Source organism: Elephantulus edwardii, unplaced genomic scaffold (assembly GCF_000299155.1).
Source record: "Elephantulus edwardii isolate Elephantulus edwardi_28Jun2011 unplaced genomic scaffold, EleEdw1.0 scaffold00234, whole genome shotgun sequence".
Classification (NCBI taxonomy): Eukaryota; Metazoa; Chordata; class Mammalia; order Macroscelidea; family Macroscelididae; genus Elephantulus; species Elephantulus edwardii.
The window spans coordinates 4,699,952-4,706,666 of NW_006399984.1; the positions used below are offsets into that span (position 1 = coordinate 4,699,952).

The window sequence follows — 6,715 nt, forward strand, 5'->3', positions numbered from 1 at the left end:
ACAGCAGACTTTCCCATCACAATATGTTTTCTGATTTCCTGGCTACTGGTACCAAGAGTGTTGACCCTGGAGCCAAGCAGACTAAAGTTGTTAACGATCTCAATCTCTTCACCCTCCATCCTGATGCTGCCAATTTGTACAGTGGTGAGAATCTCTTCTTGAGTGGTGAGAATGTCTTCTTGACATTGAGCTTCAATCCATACTGAAGGCTGCAGACTTTGACCCTCTGTAGCAAGCATTTCAGGTCCTCCTCAGTTCCATCAAGAAGGGTTGTGTCATCTGCATAACGCAGATTGTTAATAGATCTTCCACCAATCCTGACGCCACACTTCCCCTCATAGAGCCCAGCCTCTCGGATAATCTGTTTTGCATACAGGTTGAAAAGGTATGGAGACAGGACATATCCCTGGCGTACATCTTTCCCAATTTTGAACCATGCAGTGTTTCCTTGCTGTGTTCTGACAACTTCCTCTTGGTCCAAGTATAGGTTTCGCATTAGAAGGATCAAGTATTCTGGGATTCCCATTCTTCTCAGAGCCACAGTTTGTTATGATCCACACAGTCAAATGCCTTTGCATAATCAAGGAAACACAGATAGACATTCCTCTGGTATTCCCTGCTTTCAGCTAAGATCCATCTAACATCAGCTACAATATCCCTAGTACCACAACCCCTTCTAAACCCAGCCTGGACTTCTGGCAGTTCTCTGCTGATGTGCTGTTCCAGTCGTTTTTGGATAATCTTCAGTAGAATTTTGCTTGTGTGTGAAATCAATGATATTGTTCTATAGTTTGCACACTTTGTTGGGTCACCTTTCTTTGGAATGGGAACAAATATAGATCTCTTCCAGTCAGTTGGCCAAGTGGTTGTTCTCTAGATTTCTTGGCACAACTTGGTGAGCACATCCAGGGCAGCATCTGTTAGCTGAAATATGTCATTTGGTATACCATCTATTCCTGGGGCCTTATTTTTTGCTATTTCCTTCAAAGCAGCTTAAACTTCTTCCTTCATCACCATAGGCTCTTGCTCATATTTGATTTCATGAAATTCTTCTGTGTCTGCCAGTTCCTTTTAATACAGTGACTCAGTATATTCTCAGTATAATGCCACACCTTAGGCATTAAAATAATGTTTTTGCTTTCAGCACTTGGGAGAAGTACCCGACAGCACATTTTCCCAATGTGATATCTTTATTCATTTCTTGACTGCTGTTATCAAGGGTGTTGATTGTGGATCTAAGTAAGATAAAATTGTTAACAATTTCAATCATCCCTCTGTCTGTCTGTCTGTCTATCTATCTATCCTATTGGCCCAGTGCTGAGAATATTTGTGTTCGTAATGTTGGAAGACAATCCCTATTGAAGGCTGTAGTCTTTGGTCTGCTGCAGCAAGCACTTCATGGAAGTCACTATTTCTCCACACACTTTAAGAACAACACTGTAATCTTTCATCTGTTTGTTCTTTGTGATGGGCTTTCATTGTGTTTTGTACTTACTATGAGTGAAGTTGGATATTGTCTTCTATGTTAATCATATCTCTTTTGAAGTGTCAATCCATATCCTTTGCCCTTTTTTTCTGTTGGTTAATTGGTTGTTTTCTCATCCATTTTTAGTAGCTGTAATGTATAAGAAAGAGAGCTCTGGTTATCCTGATGGCTTGAGGTTTGACTCCACCAACTACCACATGGGAGAAAGATGGATCATCTCCCATGTGATTAACAGCCTTTGATAACCTGCTGGAGGGTCTGCTCTGAGTCAGCTCTGATTTGAAGGTACATAACAACAAAAACAACACATTAGAAATGAAACTATTGGCATAGTAGGATCAGTCATTCAAATCTACTAGTCACTCCTTAGGAGGAAGATGGACATTCTGTTTCCATAAACATGTATAGCCTTGGAAACCCATGGAGGGTTGCCATGAGTCACAGTTGACTCACTAGCAATGAATTTGGCTTGCTAACAGATAGAGTAGCTTTTATTGTGAAATTTGTTGTAAATATGCCCCCTGATTTGTCATTTGCTCATGATTGTGTTAGGTTGGTTTTCCACAAGCAAAACCCGAGACTGGATATTTATATTGAGTAAAGGGCTTGCTCTCAGGAGAAGTAAGTCAACAACTTGTAACTGTCAGTGACTTCATCATACTTGGATCCACAATCAACAGCTTGGTACCAGCAGTCAAGAGATAGGAGACACATTACATTGGGCAATTTTCTACTATCAGAAAGCAGATAAGGAGTCCATAGCCCAGCCCCATGGTGTCTGTAGAGCCCCAGCAACAGCAAGGGGTTCTTGTATTCGTTGCTGACTCACAGACCCACAACTATGGTACCAACAATGGGGTTTATTAGGGAATGAAGTTGTAGAGTGGACGAGGCAAAGAATACCAGAATATAACCCAAAATAATTCCATGTGTTAGCCCAACATTTTCAGAGCCCATTTCCTCAGTCCAGGCTCTGGTTCCAGTTCAGCAAGCGGCTTTTCCTTCCATCATCGATGGCAAGAACAGCAAAATCCTTTAACTGTGTACAGCACAAATGCAAGAAGCCTCAGGTCACACCTTGCCACAGTTTTTCCACAGCAATGCCAGTCTTTCCACCACTAGGGTCTCGTTCTCACCAGGGTCTTACCACCACAAGGCTTGCCCATCTCAGGTCCTTCTCACCTCAAGTTTTGCTGCTCAGTGTGGGAAGCACTCTTTAACTTATCCTAGTCCCATAACTGATGATGATTTGTAGGACCATGTGCCTGCAGTTACTGTAGCTGGACACCAGAGGCTAAATGGCTTAATAAAACCCCAAACTAACACCATAGACTCCTATAGCCAGTATCAATCCACCTTTCTACTTTTCAGAAGTTCACTTGATATGGATACCACCTCTCTAGAAATATTGGATTCTAATTTCTGCAAAACTTTCCAGAAAAACCACAGCCCCCACTATCCCTGTGGGTCCCAGCAATGGTTTTTTTTGTTTTGTTTTGTTTTGTTGTTGTTGTTTTTTATCTCTTCACTTCTAGGTTGTCTTTTCCTGACACATAGTTCTGGGGTTTCACATGATTTGCCTCAGCTTCTGGGCCCATGGAAACCTTTCCCTTACTGAGTCGTGGGTGTTGTATCTGCCTGTTTACAGTTATAACAGTGTGAGAATTATAAGAGACACATGAAGAGATCACTGGGCACTGGATCCCTTTTGTTGTCATTGTGGAACTGCATGTCCATCTCCTTGTGATGATCATGTCAGAGTAAAAACTCCTTATTTATCTGCTGATATGAGGAGTTCAAAATGACCACCTGACATTTGCCATTTTAAGTTTAGATAGACATCTGTGTTCCTTGTTGGGAGCATTTTACATCTGGGAGCCAGTCACTCAGAACCTACAGAGCCTAATATTTAGGGCACAGAAAGCCAAGTTCCTCAGATGGGTCATTGAGCATGATGGTACTCCTAAAATTCATGCATTTTGTATCTTGGAGACAGAACATTTAGTGACTGTTGGTTCAGATGTATACTGCATTGTGAAGGGAATAGTTCATTCTTTTAGAATATCATCTCCCAGTTCAATGTCCCTTCAAGAGGCTTTCTCACAGTTGTATTGGTTTTATAGCTCCTGGATAGTATGGAATTTTGTCAGATCATTGAACTTCACAGTCATATCCTGTATTATAGAGTAAGTTCTCTGATCTAAGGTGATGTTATGTCAGTAGGTCAGAAAATCTTGGGAGTGGTGCTGACCTAGGCAGTACAGGCAAAAAAGACAGCCCATATCTGGAGTAAATACATTCCTACTCAGGCAGAAATGCCTCATCTGACAGAAAGATTTGAAGGAGACCCATTTATTTTACTTGGATGGTCTCCCTGAGGTTGATACCTTGTCAGCACTTGCAGGATTGATTTTTGTTGCTGGCACATCCAACATTTGGCATTAACTAAGTCATTTTTGATGTGAATAATCTCTTGCTGTTAGGCCTATGCTTGGTTATATCTCTGCCACCTTGGCTACCATGTTTATGAGCCCATGCTATAAGCTAGAGGATTGGCAGGCTGCCATCTGAATATTCCGTGACTATTCTGCACTGAATTCTCTGGTGGGTCTTGAAATGTGATACACAAATCTCACACCAGCGTCTCTTCTCTAGACCTCACCCTTGCATTTCTAGTTTTGCTCTTTACTGTTCACTGATGACCATGGGTTTATAAGGGCCACTTCTCTCTACACTCAGAAGAATATGTCCAGGTTATTACCTGGAATTCTGGCATATTACTTTTTTTCAGGGCCTCCAATGAAGGTGCTGTAGTACATTGATTTCTACTCAAGTACTCGGATTTTTTTTCTTTTTTAATTATTATTAATTTTAATGAAAGTTTACAGAGACTTTGGATTTCCGTTCCTTTGTTGTTGCACTTTTCTCCCTGCCCAGCCTCCCCCACCCAGTTCACTCTTCTCTTTGAAAAGTAAAGGAAAAATTATTTCATTTCATTTCAATCCCTCCCCCTCAAGTCCACTCCACTATGCAGCCTTCATTTTGAAAAGTAAAAGAAAAATTCAAGTTCTCTGATTTAAGGTCAGCTTTCCCCTTCTTTGAATGTGGGAGCCTTTTTATAGCCATAGATGTGACATGCTAAGTTTCATGGCACATGACCACTTTTTAAACTTTTACCCTTGAAATCTCCAGCCTGATTGTACTGTCCCACTTCTATTTTATGACAGATAGCTGTTTGTTGTTGTTATTATGTGCCGTCAAGTCACCTGTGACTCATAGCAACCCTATGTACAACAGCCCTAAACACTGCCCTATCCTGTGTCAATCTCACCATCTCTGACACACCTACCGCCATTACCCCATTCACTGAATCAATCCATCTCATCAAGGGTCTTCCTCTCCTGCGCTGTCCCTCCACCCTCCCAAGCATGACGTTCCTGTCCAAGGACTGGTCCCTCCTTGCAACATGTCCAAAGTATGTCAGATGAAGCTTCAGAATCCTTGCTGCCAAGGAGCAGCCTGGCTTCACCCTCTCCAGGACAAACCTGTTTGTTTTCCTAGCAGTCCATGGTATATTCAATCTTCTCCAACACCACAACTCAAAGGCATCAGTTGTCCTTCTATCATCCCTAGTCATTGTCCAGCTCTCAGATGCATAGCAAGTGCAAAGACTATGGCATGTATCAGGTGCACCTTAGTTTTCAGACTGACATCCTTGCACTTCAGCACTTTATTTTTTTTATTATTATTTTTGTGTGAGTGTACCGTCAAATCAGATCTGACTGGTACAGGAGGAGATTGTCCCTCCTTTCCCGGCAGAGCATCTGGTGGATTCGAACTGTGCGCCTTTGGGATTGTAGTTGCAGCTCCTTGCCACTAGGCCACCAGAGCTCCCCACTTCAGCACTTTAGAGAGGTCTCTAACCACAGACTTTCCCATTGTAATACGTCTTTTAATTTCCTGGCTGCTGGTACGAAGAGTGTTGACTGTAGAACCAAGCAAACTAAAGCTGTGAACAATCTCAATCTCTTCACCATCCATTATGATGCTACCAATTGGCCCAATGGTGACAATCATTAAAGTTTTCTTGATGTTGAGTCTCAATCCACACTAAAGACTGCATTCCCTGACCTTCCAGAGCAAGTGCTTTAGGTTCCCCTCAGTTTCAGCAAGCAGGGTTGTGTCATCTGTATAATGCAGATTGTTGATGATTCTTCCTCCAATCCTGATGCCACATTTCTCCTTAAAGAACCCAGCGTCCTGGGTAACCTGTTCTTCATAGAGGTTGAAAAGGTATGGAGACAGGATACAGCCCTGGCATACACCCTTCCCAGTTTTGAACCATTCAGTGTTTCCTGCTCTGTTCTGACAACTGCCTCCTGGTCCAAGTATAGGTTTCACATTAGCACAATCAAGTGTTCTGGGATTCCCATTCTTCTCAGACTCAACCACAGTTTGTTATGAACCACACAGTCAAATGCCTTTGCATAATCAATGAAACAAAGATAGACATTCTTCTGGTACTCCTTGCTTTTAGCCAAGATCCATTTAACATTAGCTACAATATCCCTAGTACAACGGCCCCATCTAAAGACAGCCTGCACTTCTGATATTTCTCTGTTGATGTGCTGTACCAGACATTTTTTGGTAATCTTCAGCAAAATCGTGCTTGCATGTGATATTAATGATATTCGTAATTTCCACATGCTGTGGGATCACCTTTCTTTGGGATGGGAACAAATATAGATCTCTTCCAGTCAGTTGGCCAAGTGGTTGTTCTCCACATATCTTGGCACAACTTGTTGAACACATCTAGGTCAGCATTTGTTATTTGAAATATGTCAATTGGTATACCATCAGTTCCTGGGGCCTTATTCTTAGCCAGTTCTTTCAAAGCATTTTGAACTTCTTCCTTCATCACTGTAGGTTCTTGCTCATATGTTGTTTCATTAAATTTTTCTGTGTCTGTCAATTCCTTTTGGTATAATGACTCTGTATACTCTTTCCATCTTCTTTTAATACTTGCAAAATCACTCAATATTCTGCCCAAAGTATCCTTAAGTATTGCAACTTGAGGCTTGAATTTCCTCTTCAGTTCCTTGAGCTTAAGAAAAGCTGAGTGAGTTTGGCCTCTTTGATTTTCTGACTCCAGCTTTTTGCACATTTCATTATAATACTTTTACTTTGTCTTGTCGCACAGCCTTTGGCTGTTTTGTTGTTGTTGTTGTT

At 41.6% G+C, this 6,715-nt stretch overlaps 1 protein-coding gene across 1 annotated transcript in view; it reads left to right on the top strand.

The window, feature by feature from the left end:
• Positions 1–6,715, top strand: part of CCM2 (cerebral cavernous malformation 2) — a 61,507-nt gene that overhangs the window by 36,892 nt on the left and 17,900 nt on the right. The window lies entirely within an intron of this gene.